We start from the raw sequence: 17,528 nt of genomic DNA on the forward strand, positions 1-17,528 counted from the left end.
CCCTCTTAAAAACCAAAGGAGGAATGGAAGGTTAATTCCAGCAATTCTACCCTAGTGTACCTCTGCTATTTTGCATGAAGAACACGAAATGAATAAAATTGAGCCTAGAATTGTACTGAGGATATGATTATTTTCTTCTGTGCTAGGATAATTTTCATCTTTCCTGAAAAAAAGACCCCCCATGGTTCTCAGTATATATATATATATATATATATAAAATATGAAAATATTGACTAAATAGTATATATACTGATATATATTATATATATAAATTCAGTAGAAGTACTCGTATATTTCTCATATTTAAATATATGCTTAAAAACTTGACAATGCCAGGGCAGTATTTTGCAGGACCTAGGCTCAGCTTCTCTCTCCCCTTGTATAAATTTTATTTCTTATTATCCTAGCCTCAGCAGTATTTGAGGAATATTGTTCCCTTGGCTTAATGCAATTTTTTCCACATGATGTATTCTTGGTCTGTCCCTTATCTCCCCTTCACTTGCTGACACCAGGGTTTAGTCCATTTGGAACTAAAATGCATTGAAAGCAGATCCATACTATTTTAACATTTTGCCTGATTTTTTAACGTAGCTGTGTTCATTAGCAACAAATTCTGTCTAGAAAGTTGGTTAAATGGCCTTCATCCCTTTTAAGAAAAAAAGGCAAGAATTTTGTCAAAGATATCTTTGCCAAATATGGAGCCTAGATACAAGCTTCTCAAAAATATTAACATTTTCCAAAGCATCTGAGTGTGCATGTGTGTGCATGCACATGTGGCTTTATGCATATAATAATTATTCACAACTAGATTTATTTTTCTTATTTCTCAACATCCTAATTATTGACATTTCCTGAAATTTCATTGTGTATCTGAATCTAATATGTATGAAAATTTTTCATTTCCTATATTTAAAAAAATTATTGTACTTAATACAAGCATTTAAAATGTAGCTTTTGTGTGGCCAAACTTTACATCAATATAGGTGTTTGCCCCATGGTTACCCGCTGCAGTGCAAACTTCTGTGGGCCCCAGTGGGTTAATTTTTTGATTGCCTGCTCTACCTGCATCCTCAGAACTGAAAGAAGCGTGCATGAGAAAGAACAAAAACAGACTGTCTTTGTGATGTCACGTGCATCTGCCTCTAAATTTCAGTATGGAACATAAATGGCAACAAGAATTGAAAGAGAAAACAGAAGAGAGCTCTCTTAAACTGGGATTATTCCAATTTAAATCTCAAAATTAATTATCTCTTTAGGTTTTGCAATTTCTCAAACACTGGGTGCATGGCATGTATGGGTGGTGATGGGGTGTGTGGGGCACAGAAGATTCATAAGAATTGGCTAAATCTGAAAAAATCCTGTGCCATCTTCCTTCCCCTGACTCCCTCCAATTTGGCTAAACTGCTAAACAATAATCACTGGAGTATAAACAAAGTTAAGATAATAATTTTTTTCAAGGACTTATGTCAAACAGTAAGGAACACACAGAGAAGCAAAATTATTGTAATGCTGATCATATAGACTAAGTTTATTAAATAAAAACAATACATTCTATAACAGAATCACATAGAAGAAAATCAGTGCTTTAGTTGGACAACTTAATATGAATTCCTTTTATTGTTTGCCATGTCTAATTAGTCTTAGCTCCATTTTATAGGCAATATTTAATTCTTGGTATTTTTAATTTATCTTTTTGTTAATATTATCATCTTACCTTGAGTACAATTATCTATTCCTGTCTAGTAGGAATAAATTTGCTCAGGGGTAACAGCAAGATAAGCATTGCTTAGAAACCATAATTTTTCTATTGTATTTGTCTAGTTAATAAAGAGATGCATTTTATTTTTCCCTGGTGACCACTTGTACTTTGTTCAGTAATTAAGGAAGTAAGTCAGTGCTCCTAGATTTTCACCTATTCCATAACCTCTGCAGATTTGTCCAGGATGCCAGAGGCAATTGTGTTATGTTGTTGGGTAGTTATTAAAAAGCCTGGGATGAAACCAGGGAGGATTCTAACAGTAACACCTTAAACTAGTATCAGTAATTTTCTCAATATCAAATATATCAAATATATTCTGCCTGAGAGTAATCTGCAGGTTTCTTTTCAGCACTTATGTTTTAGATTTTTCAGAAACATCTCTTCAGCCTCAACGAAATAAGTTAAAAAACGCATGTCATCCCTGTATATTTTCACGTATACATTTGCTTATAGGGGAAGCTGCACCTTTGCTGTTAAATGATGGTTTGAATCCTAGCTCTACTACTAATTAGCTGCATGACCTTAAGCAAGTTACTTAACCTTCTTAAGCCCTTGTTTTCTCTTCTATAAATTGATACTAATGACATTACTTACCTCATGGTATTGGGGTGAGGGTTAAATGAGGCAATGCACATAAGATACTTTCTATGGTGCTTAACACACAGTAAGGGTTTAATAAGCATTTTAATTATTATCATTGTTAAAGTGTATTTATATATAGACATGTAGACTCTGCATTGCACTGTGAATTCATGATGCTGATTTTTGCACAAAGTTCATAAATTCATTCTACTTACATTCTTCTCACTCTATCAAAACAAAACAGTTACTAGCAATCCTCGCGAAGTGTGCTTTTTTGCCTTGTTTTTGCCTATGTTTGAAGTCTCCACGCTGGTGTCCTCCCTTCCTGGGAGCTTCTCCTTACTCCACTCTCTCCAGCTGGTACCCTTTATTCTGCACAGCACAGAACTCTGAACCCACCTTGGTGAAGGCTCTGTCATTATAAGGACATCGCTGGTTTCCCTGTCTTTCTCTCCAGAAGGTGAACATCATGTCTCGTTAATCTCAGCATTCCTGCTGCTTTGTGCAAATGTGGTTATAGTAAGAGACCAATAAAGGTTTCTTGAACAAATGAGTGTAAAATACCACTATTTATGTTACGCAAAGACTGATCTTCTTTCAGTGTTGTTGTCCTCTTTTATATTACTTTTAGCTGTAGTTTTGTTTTTTATTCAAATAATCTTCAGAACTTGTGGCACATCCTTTAAAAATTTTATGTCAAAGTGAAAGACTTTTACACTGAAAACGACAAAATGTTGCTGAAATTTGAAATGAAAGAAGACACAATTAAATTGGAAGACCTCTTGTGTTCATGGACTGGGAGACTTGATACTGTTAAGATGTTCATACTACCCAAAGCAATCTACAGATTCAAAGCAATCCCGGTCAATACCGCAATGACATTTTTGCAGAAATAGTAAAAGTCATCGTAAAATTTCTATGGAATTTCAACGTACACTGAATAGCCAAAACAATCTTGAAAAAAAAAGATGAAATTGAAGGTCTCACACTTTGTGAATTCCAAACACTGCAAAGCCACAATAATAAAGAAAGTGTGGTAGTGGCATAAAGACAAATAATCCAATGGAACAGAGTAGAGAGCCGGGAAATAACCCTCACGTACACCCTAACATCACAATTAAAAGAACTAGAAAAGCAAGAGCAAACACATTCAAAAGCTAGCAGAAGGCTAGAAATAACTAAAATCAGAGCAGAACTGAAGGAAATAGAGACACAAAAAACCCTTCAAAAAATTAATGAATCCAGGAGCTGGTTTTTTGAAAAGATCAACAAAATTGATGGACCGCTAGCAAGACTAATAAAGAAGAAAAGAGAGAAGAATCAAATAGATGCAATAAAAAACGAAAAAGGGGATATCACCACCGATCCCACAGAAATACAATCTACCATCAGAGAATACTACAAACACCTCTATGCAAATAAACTAGAAAACCTAGAAGAAATGGATAAATTCCTCGACAAATACACCCTCCCAAGACTAAACCAGGAAGAAGTTGAATCTCTGAATAGACCAATAACAGGTTCTGAAATTGTGGCAATAATCAATAGCTCACCAACCAAAAAGAGTCCAGGACCTGATGGATTCACAGCTGAATTCTACCAGAGGTACAAGGAGGAACTGGTACCATTCCTTCTGAAACTATTCCAATAGATAGAAAAAGAGGGAATCCTCCCTAACACATTTTACGAAGCCAACATCGTCCTGATACCAAAACCTGGCAGAGACATAACCAAAAAAGAGAATTTCAGACCAATATCCTTGATGAACATTGATGCAAAAATCCTCAATAAAATACTGGCAAACCGAATCCAGCAGCACATCAAAAAGCTTATCCACCATGATCAAGTGGGCTTCATCCCTGGGATGCAAGGCTGGTTCAACATACGCAAATCAATAAATGTAATCCAGCATATAAACAGAACCAAAGACAAAAACCACATGATTATCTCAATAGATGCAGAAAAGGCCTTTGACAAAATTCAACAACCCTTCATGCTAAAAACTCTCAATAAATTAGGTATTGATGGGACGTATCTCAAAATAATAAGAGCTATCTACAACAAACCCACAGCCAATATCATACTGAATGGGCAAAAACTGGAAGCATTCCCTCTGAAAACTGGCACAAGACAGGGATGCCCTCTCTCACCGCTCCTATTCAACATAGTGCTGGAAGTTCTGGCCAGAGCAATCAGGCAGGAGAAGGAAATAAAGGGTATTCAATTAGGAAAAGAGGAAGTCAAATTGTCCCTGTTTGCAGATGACATGATTGTATATCTAGAAAACCCCATTGTCTCAGCCCAAAATCTCCTTAAGCTGATTAGCAACTTCAGCAAAGTCTCAGGATACAAAATTCATGTACAAAAATCACAAGCATTCTTGTACACCAATAACAGACAAACAGAGAGCCAAATCATGAGTGAACTCCCATTCACAATTGCTTCAAAGAGAATCAAATACCTAGGAATCCAACTTACAAGGGATGTGAAGGACCTCTTCAAGGAGAACTACAAACCACTGCTCAATGAAATAAAAGAGGATACAAACAAATGGAAGAACATTCCATGCTCATGGGTTGGAAGAATCAATATCGTGAAAATGGCCATACTGCCCAAGGTAATTTATAGATTCAATGCCATCCCCATCAAGCTACCAATGACTTTCTTCACAGAATTGGAAAAAACTACTTTAAAGTTCATATGGAACCAAAAAAGAGCCCGCATCACCAAGTCAATCCTAAGTCAAAAGAACAAAGCTGGAGGCATCACGCTACCTGACTTTAAACTATACTACAAGGCTACAGTAACCAAAACAGCATGGTACTGGTACCACAACAGAGACATAGATCAATGGAACAGAACAGAGCCCTCAGAAATGATGCCGCATAGCTACAACTATCTGATCTTTGACAAACCTGACAAAAACAAGAAATGGGGAAAGGATTCCCTATTTAATAAATGGTGCTGGGAAAACTGGGTAGCCATATGTAGAAAGCTGAAACTGGATCCCTTCCTTACACCTTATACAAAAATTAATTCAAGATGGATTAAAGACTTATATGTTAGACGTAAAACCATTAAAATCCTACAAGAAAACCTAGGCAATACCATTCAGGACATAGGCGTGGGCAAGGACTTCATGTCTAAAACACCAAAAGCAATGGCAACAAAAGCCAAAATCGACAAATGGGATCTCATTAAACTAAAGAGCTTCTGCACAGCAAAAGAAACTATCATCAGAGTGAACAGGCAACCTACACAATGGGAGAAAATTTTTGCAACCTACTCATCTGACAGAGGGCTAATATCCAGAATCTACAATGAACTCAAACAAATTTGCAAGAAAAAAACAAACAACCCCATCAAAAAGTGGGCAGAGGACATGAACAGACACTTCTCAAAAGAAGACATTTATGCAGCCAAAAAACACATGAAGAAATGCTCATCATCACTGGCCATCAGAGAAATGCAAATCAAAACCACAGTCAGATACCATCTCACACCAGTTAGAATGGCCATCATTAAAAAATCAGGAAACAACAGGTGCTGGAGAGGATGTGGAGAAATAGGAACACTTTTACACTGTTGGTGGGACTGTAAACTAGTTCAACCATTGTGGAAGTCAGTGTGGCGATTCCTCAGGGATCTAGAACTAGAAATACCATTTGACCCAGCCATCCCATTACTGGGTATACACCCAAAGGACTATAAATCATGCTGCTATAAAGACACATGCACACGTATGTTTATTGCGGCACTATTCACAATAGCAAAGAGTTGGAACCAACCCAAATGTCCAACAACAATAGACTGGATTAAGAAAATGTGGCACATATACACCATGGAATACTATGCAGCCATAAAAAATGATGAGTTCGTGTCCTTTGTAGGGACATGGATGAAACTGGAAACCATCATTCTCAGTAAACTATCACAAGGACAAAAAACCAAACACCGCATGTTCTCACTCATAGGTGGGAATTGAACAATGAGAACTCATGGACACAGGAAGGGGAACATCACGCTCCGGGGACTGTTGTGGGGTGGGGGGAGGGGGGAGGGACAGCATTAGGAGATACACCTAATGCTAAATGACAAGTTAATGGGTACAGGAAATCAACATGGCACATGGATACATATGTAACAAACCTGCACATTGTGCACATGTACCCTAAAACCCTAAAGTATAAAAAAAAAAAAAAAAAAGATTAAATAATCTTCAATGAAGGTGCTGAGAGCACTCTGTGAGGAAAGCACATTCTCTTCAACAAGTGATGTTGGAAAAACTGGATAACTACATGCCATACATGCGAAAGAATGATGTTGAATCCTTATCTTATGCCATTTACAAAAATTCAATAAAAAATGGAGTAAAAACCCAAATGTAAGCTCTAAAACTATGAAACTCCTAGAAGAAAATGTAGCAGTAATTGCACAATATTGGACTTGGCAATAATTTCTTGACTATGACAACGAAAGCACAGGAAACAAAAGCAAAAATAAACAAATGGAATTACATTGAACTTAAAACTTTTGTGCATCAAAGGATACGATAACAGAGTAAAGAGGCAACCTACAAAATGGGGGAAATATTTGCAAATCATATATGTAATAAGAGGCTAATGTCCGGCACATATAAGAACTTCTACAACTCAATAACAACAACAACAAAACATACAGTCTGATTTAAAATTGAACAAAGGACTTGAGTGGACATTTCTCCAAAGATAATATACAAATGGCCAATAAGCACATGAAAAGATGCTCGACATCACTAATCATCAGAGAAATGCAAATCAAAGCTAGGCAACATAGTGAGACCCTGTCTCTACAAAAAAATTAAAGAAATTAGCCAGGTGTGGTGGTGCATGCCTGTGGTTCCAGCTACTTGGATGGCTGAGATAGGAGGATGACTTGATCCCAGGAGGTCAAGGCTGCGGTGAGCCGTGATCACACCACTGCCCTCCACCCTGGGTGACAGAGCAAGACCTGTCTGTAAAACACACACACACACACACACACACACATCACAAAAAACAAACCATACCCCGGTAAGATATCACCTCACATCCACTAATTGACTACTGTAAAAAAACAGAAAATATAAAGTGTTAATGAAGATGTGGAGACATTGGAACCATTGTAGACTGTTGGTGGGATTGCAAAATGGTGCAAACATTAGGGAAAATAGTATGAAGTTTCCTCAAAAAACTAAATTACCATATGATCCAGCAATCCCACTTCTGTGTATCTCTCTAAAGGATATACAATCAGTATATTAAGAGATATCTGCATTCCCATGTTCATTGTAGCATTATTTAAAATACCCAAGAAGTGGAAGCAACTCTTTTTTTTCAGTTCTGTCATATATATGTATTTTTTCTTTCCAATTTTTGTTTCAGGTTCAAGGGGTACATATGCAGGTTTGTTATGAGTAAATTGCGTGTCACAGGGGTTTGGGGTACAGATTATTTTGTCACTCAGGTAATAAGCATAGTACCTGATAGGTACAATCCTCACTCTCCTCCTACTCTCCACCATCAAGTAGGCTCCAGTGTCTATTGTTCCCTTCTTTGTGTCCGTGTTTAGCTCCCACTTATAAGTGAGAACATGCATTATTCGGTTTTTTGTTCGTGTGTTAATTCACTCAGGATAATGGCCTCCAGCTGCATCCATGTTGCTGCAAAGGACAAAATTTTGTGCTTTTTAATGGCTGTTTAGTATTTCATGGTGTATATGTACCACATTTTCTATATCTAGTCCATTGTTGATGGGCATTTAGGTTGGTTCCATATTTTTGCTATTATGCTGCAATGAACATACAAGTGGGTATGTCTTTATGGCAGAAAGATTTACATTCCTTTGGGTATGTACCCAGTAATAAGATTGCTGGGTAAATGGCAGTTTGTTTTAAGTTCTTCGAGAAATTTACAAACTGCTTTCCACAGCGACTGAACTAATTTACATTCCAACCAACAGTGTATAAGCATTCCCTTTTATCTGCATTCTCACTAGCATCTATTATTTTTGACTTTTTAATAGTAACCATTCTGACTTGTGTGATTTGCATTTTTCTAATGACTAGTGATGTTGAGCATTTTTTCATATGCTTGCTGGCTGCATGTATGTCTTTTTTTGAGAAGTGTCTGCTTGTGTTCTTTGCCCACTTTTAAATGAAGTTGTTTCTTGCTTATTAATTTATTTAAGTTTCTTAAAGTTTCTGGATATTGGACCATTGTCAGATGCATGGTTTGCAAAAATTTTCTCCCATTCTGTAGGTTGTTTATTCTGTTGATAATTTCTTTTGCTGTGCAGGAGCTCTTCGATTTAATTAGATCCCATTTGTCAATGTTTGTTTTTGTTGTGATTGCTTTTGGAGTCGTCATGAAATTTTTGCTAAGACCTATGTCCAAAATGATATTTCCTAGCTTTTTCTAGGTTTTTTTTTTTATAGTTTTAGGTTTTACATTGAAGAGTTTAATGCATCTTGAATTGATTTTTGTATATGGTGTAATGAAGGGGTCCAGTTTCAATCTTTTTCATGTGACTAGCCAGTAATCCCATCATCATTTATTAAATAGGGAGTTCTTTCCCCGTTGCTTCTTTTTGTTAGCTTTGATGAAGATCAAATGGTTGTAAATATTCAGACTTATTTCTGGGTTCTCTATTCTGTTCCATTGATCTATGTGTCTGTTTTTGTACCAGTATCATGTTGTTTTGGTACCAGTATCATGCTGCTTTGGTTACTGTAGCCTTTTAGTATACTTTGAAGTAGGGTAGTGTGTTGCCTCTGGCTTTGTTTTTTTTGCTTAGGATTGTTTTGGCTACTCAGGTTCTTTCTTGGTTTTGGTTCCATATGAATTTTAGAATTGTGTTTTTCTAATTCTGTGAAAAAGTCATTGGGAGTTTGATAGGAATAGCACTGAATCTGTAAATTGCTTTGGGCAGTATAGCCATTTTAACAATATTGATTCTTCCTATCCATGAGAGTGGACTGTTTTTTATTTGTTTGTGTCATTTCTCATTTTCTTCAGCAGTGTTTTGTAATTCTTGTTGTAGAGATCTTTCACCTCCCTGGTTAGCTGTATTCCTAGGTATTTTTTGTGTGGCTATGATGAATGGGATGGTGTTCTTGATTTGGCTCTAAGCTAGGATGTTGTTGGTGTATAGAATTGCTACTAATTTTTGTACATTGATTTTGTATCCTCAAACCTTGCTTAAGTTGTTTATCAGATCCAGGAGCTTTTTGGCAGAGACTATGGGGTTATCTAGGTATAATATCATATTGTCTACAAAGCAAGGTAGTTTGACTTCCTCTTTCTTTTAGATGTCTTTTATGTCTTTCTTTTGCCTGATTGCTCTTACTAGGACTTTCAGTACTATTTTGAATAGAAGTGGTGAAAGTGGGCATGCTTGTCTTGTTCCAGTTCTCAAGGGGGATTTCTAGCTTTTGCCCATTCAGTATGATGTTGGCTGTGAGTTTGTTATAGATGGCTCTTATTATTTTGAGGTATGTTCCTTCAATGTTTAGTTTGTTGAAGTTTTTAACATGAAAGGATGTTGAATTTTATTGAAAGCGTTTTCTGCATTTATTGAGATGATCATGTGGTTTTTGTTTTTAGTTCTTTTTGTGTGATGAATCACATTTATTGATTCGTGTATGTTGAACCAACCTTGCAACCCAGAAATAAAGTGTACTTGATCTTGGTGGATTAACTTTTTGTTGTGCTGCTGGATTTGGTTTGCTAGTATTCCGTTGAAGATTTTTGCATTTATGTTCATCAGGCATATTGGCCTGACGTATCCTATTTTTTGTCTTTGCCAAGTTTCAGTATCAGAATGATGCTGGCTTTCAAGGATGAGTTAGAGAGATATCTCTCTCCTCAGTTTTTTGGAATAGTTTCAGTAGGCTTGGTACCTGCTCCTCTTTATACAACTGGTAGAATTTGGCTATGAATCCATGTGGTCCAGTGCTTTTTCTGATTGGTAGGTTTTCTTTGTTATTACTGATTCAATATTGACACTTATTATTGGTTTGTTCAGGTTTCAATTTCTTCCCAATTTAATATTGGGAGGTTGTGTGTTTCTAGGAATTTATCCATTTCTTCTAGGTTTTCTAGTTTGTGTAAATGGAAGTGTTCATAATGGTCTCTGAGGCTTTTCGTTTCTCTGTGGGGTCATTATTAATTTTCACTTTGTCATTTCTGATTGTGTTTATCTTTCTTTTTTTCTTTATTAGTCTAGCTAGTGGTCTATGGATCTTATATATTCTTTCAATGAACCAACTTTTGGTTTTATTGATCTTTTGTATGGTATTTCACATCTCAATTTCATTCAGTTCAGGTCTCATTTTGGTTATTATCTTTTCTTCTGCTAGCTTTGGGGTTGGTTTGCTCTTGTTTTTCAAGTTCCTCTAGATGTGATATTAAGTTGTTAATCTGAGATCTTTCTAACTTTGATGTGGGCTTTTAGCACTATAAACTTTCCTCTCAACACTGCTTTAGCTGTGTTGTAGAATTCTGGTATGTGTTATCTTTGCTTTCACTAGTTTCAAATAATTTCTTGATTTCTGTCATAATTTCATTGTTTACCAAGTCATTCAGGAGCAGTTTGTTTAATTTCCATGTAATTGTATAGTTTTGAGAAATTTTCTTAGTATTGATTTTTATTTTTATTGTGCTGTGGTCTGAGAGTGTGATTGGTATGATTTGGCTTTTTTTTTTTGAATTTGTTGAGAATTGTTTTATGGCTGAGGGTGTGGTCCATTTTAGAGTATGTGTCATGTGCAGATGAGAAGGATGTCTATTATGTTGCTGTTGAGTGGAGTGTTCTGTAGATGTCTGTTAGTTCCTTTTGGTAAGTGTCAAGTTTAGGTCCTGAATACCTTTGTTGGTTTTCTGCCTTGATCTGTCTAATACTATCAGTAGAGTGTTGAAGTCTCCCACTATTATTATGTGGTTATCTAAGTTTCTTCATAGGTCTCTAAGAACTTGTTTTATGAATCTGGATGCTCTTGTGTTGGGTGTATATATATTCAGGATGGCCAAGTCTTCTTGTTGAATTGAACCCTTTATCATTATGTACTCCTCTTTTTGTCTTTTTCAATCAGTTTGTTTAAAGTCTGTTTTGTCTGAAATTAGAATAGCAATTCCTGTTTTTTTGTGTTTTCCATTTGCTGGTAGGTTTTTCTTCATCCCTTTACTCTGAGCCTATGAATGTCATTGCTTGTGAGATGGGTCTCTTAAAGACAGCATACAGTAGAGCCTTGCTTCTTTATCCAACTTTCTACCCCATGCTTTTTAATGGGGTCTTTAGCCCATTTGTATTCAAGGTCAATATTGATATTTGTGGATTTGATCCTGTCATCATGTTGTTAGCAGATTGTTATGCAGACTTGATTGTATTCTTGTTTCATAGTGTCAATTATCTATGTGCTGAAGTGTGTTTTTGCCATGGCCAATAATGGTCTTTCCTTTCCATATTTAGCACTCTGTGAAGGACCTTTTGTAACGCAGACCTGGTGTTAATGAATTCACTTGGCATTTGCTTGTCTGAAAAAAATTTTATTTCTCCATTGTTCATGAAGCTTAGTTTGGCTGTACATGAAATACTTGGTTGGAATTTTTCTTTAAGAATGCCAAATATAGGCCCCCAACCTCTCTTCTGGCTCATAGGGTTTCTGCTGAAAGGTCTTCTGTTAGCTTGATGAGGTTCCCTTTGTAGATGACCTGCCCCTTCTATCTAGCTGCCTTAAATTTTTTTCTTTCACATTGACCTTGGAGAATCTGATGACTGTGCGTCTTGGGAATGGTCATCTTGTACAGTATCTCACAGGGGTTCTATCAATTTCCTGAATTTGAATGTCAATCTCTCTAGCAAGGTTGGGAAAATTTCCATGGACAATATCCTCAAATATATTTTCCAAGTTGCTTGGTCTCTCACTCTCTTTCAGGTAAACCAATGACTGGTAGATTTGATCTCTTATACATAATCCCATATTTCTTGAAGGTTTTGTTCATTCTTTGTTCTTTTTCTTATTTTTGTCTGACAGAGTTGACTTGAGAAACCAATCTTCGAGCTCTGAGATTCTTTCCTCAGCTTGATCTACTCCGCTGTTAATGCTTCAGATTTTATTATGAAATCCTTGTAGTGAGTTTTACAGCCCTATCATATCAGTTTGGTTCTTTCTTAAAATGACTCTTTCACCTTTAACCTTTTGAATTATTTTATTGGATTTCTTAGATTCCTTGGATTGGGTTTTAACTTTCTTCCAAATCTTGAAGATCTTAATTGCTTTCCAGATTCTCAATTCTATGTATATTATTTCAGCCTGGTTAAAAGCCATTGTTGGGGGGCTAGGGTAGTCATCTGGAAGTAAGGAAACACTCTGGCTTTTTGAGTTGCCAGAGTTCTTGTGTTAGCTCTTTCTCATCTGTGTGGGCCCAGATCTTAGAGTTGCTCTCCTTTGGATGTGTTTTTTTCTTCTTTTATATCCTTTGGTGACCTTGAAGTTTGATTGTCATATAAGCTAGGTTTAGTCTACTGGCTTCATTTCTGGATGATTTCTAGGGGCCAAGGCTTAGCTCTGCACTCCTGGGCTGCATGCCCTTGGAGGGCTGTTATTAGGACCACAAGTTTGTTCTCTGACCCCTTGAGGTTATGCACCTGCTGTGCTGGAGGAGCCAAGGTGTTCCTGGTTGGCTGGCAATAACACTCAAATGGGGGTTGCTGGCAAAAGTGCTTTGTTGGTGCATGTGCCACACATGTGGCAGTGAGTTCCACATGTGTGTGCATGCTCCAGTGGCAGAGGTGTGGTAGAGTCTGCACATATGTATGAGTGCCAGGGTTGGTGGGGCTGCAGGGTCTGTGTGCATGTGCTGGCAATGATGATGTGCTGGTGTCTGCATGTGTACATGTGCTGGCAATGACAGTGATTCAGTGGAGTGTGTGCATGCTGGCAGTGGCACAATAGTGGGTGTGCATGCTGTTAGGGAGAAATGGTGGCATTCACGCTTGAGCTGGTGGCAGCAATATGGTTGTGTCCATGCATGTGTATGCTCCAGCAGCAGTGGTGGCACAGCAAGGTGTGAGTGTGTATGTTGGTGGTGGGGTTGGTGATGGTGAGGTTCGTGCCTGTGTGCACTGGTGGCAATAGGGTGGTGAGGTGGTGCACACACACTAGTAAAGCAGTGGGAGGAGGCTGTGAGTGGTTGCATGTCAGTGGGGGCCCGTCTGCTTAAGTTCCTCGATGGTCAGGCAGGGTCTGCCAGCAAAGGAGTTATGGTAGTGGCCATCAGGAAGCAGCCCAATTGGACATCTCAGGATGCATTGCAAATGGGAGTGGACAGGCAGGGACCTTGGAAGAGGCCAGCAGATAGCAGGTGCTCAGAACAGACTGGCCCCATCACATGGGCAAGACTTCCCTTCTCTATTCAGGTCCAACAGTTAACAAAGGCCAAAGTCACCTAGAGGAGTGTGTTGAGACTTGGGGGATGGGTATCCCTGGCTGTGCTCCAGTGCAGCTGTTGCTGTGTCAAACCCTGTGGACCATGCTCAGGTTGGAGTATTATCCAAGGAGCAACTCTTGATGTATAAACAGATAAACAGAATGTGGTGTATACATGCATAGAATATTATGCAGCCTTGAAATGAAGAAAATCCAATCACAGAGTAAAACTTGAGGGACATTGTGCTAAGTGAAACAAGCTAGTCACGAAAGACAAACACTGTATGATTCTACTTATATGAGATATCTAAAGTAGTTGAATTTTTAGAAACAGAAAGTAGAATGGTGGTTTCCAGGGGCAGAAGGGAGGGGAGAAAGGAAATTATTGTTTAGTGGATATAGAGTTTCAGATTCACAAAATGAAAAAGTTCTAGAGATCTGTTTCACAACAGTGTAAATACACTTAACACTACTGAACTGTACATTAAAAAATGGTAAAGATGGCAAATTTTATGTTATGGTTTTTATTACCACAATAGAAAATGTATATCATATACAATTTAGGAGAATTACATGTCATTTCATTTTCTCCCTTAAGATCCCATGAAGTAGATATTTATCTGGGTGGGGAAGCAAACATTTCTGAAATCGTCACATATCCAACTGTTTTAGTTAGTAAGTTGACATGCCAATTGTTAAGACTAAGATGAGCAGAGACTAGAGGAAGTGGAGTAAATGCGAAATTGTCATTCAGGGATGGCATTGTTTACAGAATTTGACTTGCTACTTACCAATAGCACAGATGCCAGATCTCCAAATAGGACCCATGAACAGATTTTTTTATCCCAAGGCGAGAAACTGGCTACATGCCTTCCTCAGGCAAGGTTTCATTAGTTTACACATGAACATCTAAGGCTCAGAAGGATCATGTACTTGCGGAGGGTTGCACAAACAGCACAGAATGTGTGGTGATTCAAGCCAAGGGTTATCTGGCTCTAGTCAGGCTCCAAGCTTTCTCTGTATAACAGCTTCAGGGTTGAAGTGAAGTCATCATTTCATTTGCCAGTGGGGTCAGTGGTGCCACTCCCCCAAGGTGCCTGCTTGGCCACTGTCTGAAGAGCCCCATGTATTGCTGCAGCATCAGCAAACCTGAGCTGAAGAACACAGCCCTGGAGAGCATCTTCTGTCTCAGGCTGGGAGATAAGCAGGAGGGGAGGAGCAAGGCTGGGTGGAGGAGCAGCTAGTGGGGAGTTTCCAGGGTTGCTGATCAAAAAAGAGGCAAATATATCTGAAATAAACAGCAAAATATAGTATTTTCTCTCTTGCCAAAATAGACCGTACACCTGGTCTCCCAGTGTGTACATATGTGTGTATTTGTGTATGTGTGTGTGTGTGTGTTCGTACTGTGATCTGTCTTCTTGGATGCATGTACAATAGCAGTGATTTAAAGTCTACAGACCCAGCAAAAATTCTGTAACTGAAATGCAAGAGTCTGTGTTATATGTTATTACCAAAATTTCAAGCCCTTAAATATGTGTCCTTAGACTTTTAAAAATATTCCCCCTCCAAACAACTTATAAAAGAAAACTGGAGAGAGAACAAGTATTACACAAAAGTGGGGAAATGTTTTATCTCTGCTCCCTCTCCCCAGTGTTTTTTTTCTGGCTATAACTGAATTTGGCTGTGTCAATAAATTAGTTAGTAAATCGATTTCTTTTTATAATTTTATTATGTTATGTAAATATAATTATATTTTAATATAATTTTATTAATTTTTTTCCTGTTTCTCCCAAATAACTGTTGGATGAATATTGAAAGAATATTGTTTTTGAGGGGTCCCAAATGATTAGCTAGCTCTGGGAACCAAATTGTGTGACTGCTGGGGTATTGTCACAGCCAGGAAGGGAGCTTTGCCCCTGCTGTGGTTTTGGGCATTTGGGTTCTTTAAAAGTTTCTTTCCTTCTTCTTAAAGAACTCCTCTACCCAGCACAGTGGCCCCGGCCCCAGACTTGAACATAAACTTTGATTGTTTCCTCTCTGCTCACCAGCTATACCAGGTAATCCATCAACAAATCCTTTCAGATGTACATCTACTTTTAAGTACATCTACTTTTAACTACTTGTCTGAGTTTTATCCATATCCCTTTTCTGTTTTCCCGCTTCCATCTTTTTGCTACCTACTAGGCATGACGTACTAATTCTTTTTCTAAGTATTTACTCAACAAGAAATGAAAATACATGTATATAAAAAAGGCTTGTATAAGAATGTTTACAGCAGTTTCATTCATGATAGTTCAAAACCTGAAACAATCCAAGTGTATATCAATAGGTGAATAAACAAATTATCATATTACTATAATGAGAAACTTTAGGGTAAGTAAAAGAAAACAATTATTGATACAGCCACATTGATTAATCTCAAAAATATGCTGAGTGGATGATGCCAACCACAAAAGAGTATTTTCTATATAGCTCAATTTGTTTGAAGTTATAGACCAGGCAAAACTAAGCTATAGTGTTAGAAATGAGAGTGGCAGTGTAGGAGGGGTTGTATGAATTAGAAAGGGGCATGAGGGAAATTTTTGAAAGTGATGGGAATGTTCTATATCTTAATTAGAGTGGTGATTACATATATGTACATTTGTTAAAACTCACAAAAATTTATGCATGTTACTGTATTGAAATTATATGTCAATTAAAAAACTAGATACACGCAAGAGCTGCTAATGAACTAAGCATACCTTCTCTGGGTCATGGAAATTGTCACAAACTGTAGTCTTTGTACAATTTTGTTCCAAATAGAAGTATGACCAGAGAAGGTAATATTTCAGTATACTATTTCAAATGTTGGCATAATATTTGTAAAATGTAATTGATCCTATTACTACCACTTGTTTCTGCCTTCCCAGCATCCAGACCCTCTAAATATAGCTTGCAATATCCCACTTTTCTTTTCTTTTTTTTTTTTCTCAGAGATGGGGTTTCTCTCTATTGTCCAGGCTGGAGTGCAGTGATGTGAACATTGCAGCCTCTAACTCTTGAGCTCAAGCAATCCTCCGGCCTCAGCTTCCTGAGTATCTGAGACTATAGGTACGTGCCACCACATCCAGCTCCACTTTTTGTTTTGGAAGATTCTCCTCAGCATTGTAAGTGATCTTCTTCATTAAGTTGTCCTGATCACTTCCAATAAAATATTGGGCAGATGACCCAAAGAAATCGGTCAATGAGTTATTCTCTCCTGGAAACCAGAGTCCCTGAGAAGAGTGACACACAGTTGGAGCCCAGTTATTCTGTTGGCAGTGCCCTAAAATATTTCTCTCTGAAATCCTCAGGACTCCCTGGCTCCTGCCTTTCCTGAGGCTTGGAGTATTAATGTGTCCTTTGTGTCTATGAATTTCCTTGCGTTTTTCCAAAAAATTGTTTGACTTTCTGGTTTATATAGGTGGAGTTACTTTCTGTTGTTTGTAGCCAAAACCCTAAACACTTGTCAGTGGCTTCCCACTGTCCTCACAATAAAGCCCACATCCTTTCACATAGCATTTCAGGTTGGGTTCCCTGAGAAGGAGAACCTGGGGATTAAGTGTGAGTAGTTCTTTTGGGAAGTGATCTCAGGAAGAACTGGCAGAGGAGTGGGGACGTAAGATGGGGAAGGGAAAGAAACTAATAAAGGGCTCGGAATCACTTCTGTTGACCTGTGGGTGACTGAGATTCAGTTTGGCAGGGAGTTCTGGGAGGTAGTGT

General features: G+C 37.7%; 1 long non-coding RNA gene across 1 annotated transcript in view; it reads left to right on the top strand.

The window, feature by feature from the left end:
* Positions 1–17,528, top strand: part of LOC129464773 (uncharacterized) — a 60,729-nt gene that overhangs the window by 22,650 nt on the left and 20,551 nt on the right. The window contains exon 2 of the long non-coding RNA XR_008651730.2: positions 16,761–16,877. This is a non-coding gene — a long non-coding RNA (uncharacterized lncRNA). The remainder of the gene's footprint in view (positions 1–16,760; positions 16,878–17,528) is intronic.

The sequence above is a fragment of the Symphalangus syndactylus genome, chromosome 16 (genome assembly GCF_028878055.3).
Source record: "Symphalangus syndactylus isolate Jambi chromosome 16, NHGRI_mSymSyn1-v2.1_pri, whole genome shotgun sequence".
Lineage (NCBI taxonomy): Eukaryota > Metazoa > Chordata > Mammalia > Primates > Hylobatidae > Symphalangus > Symphalangus syndactylus.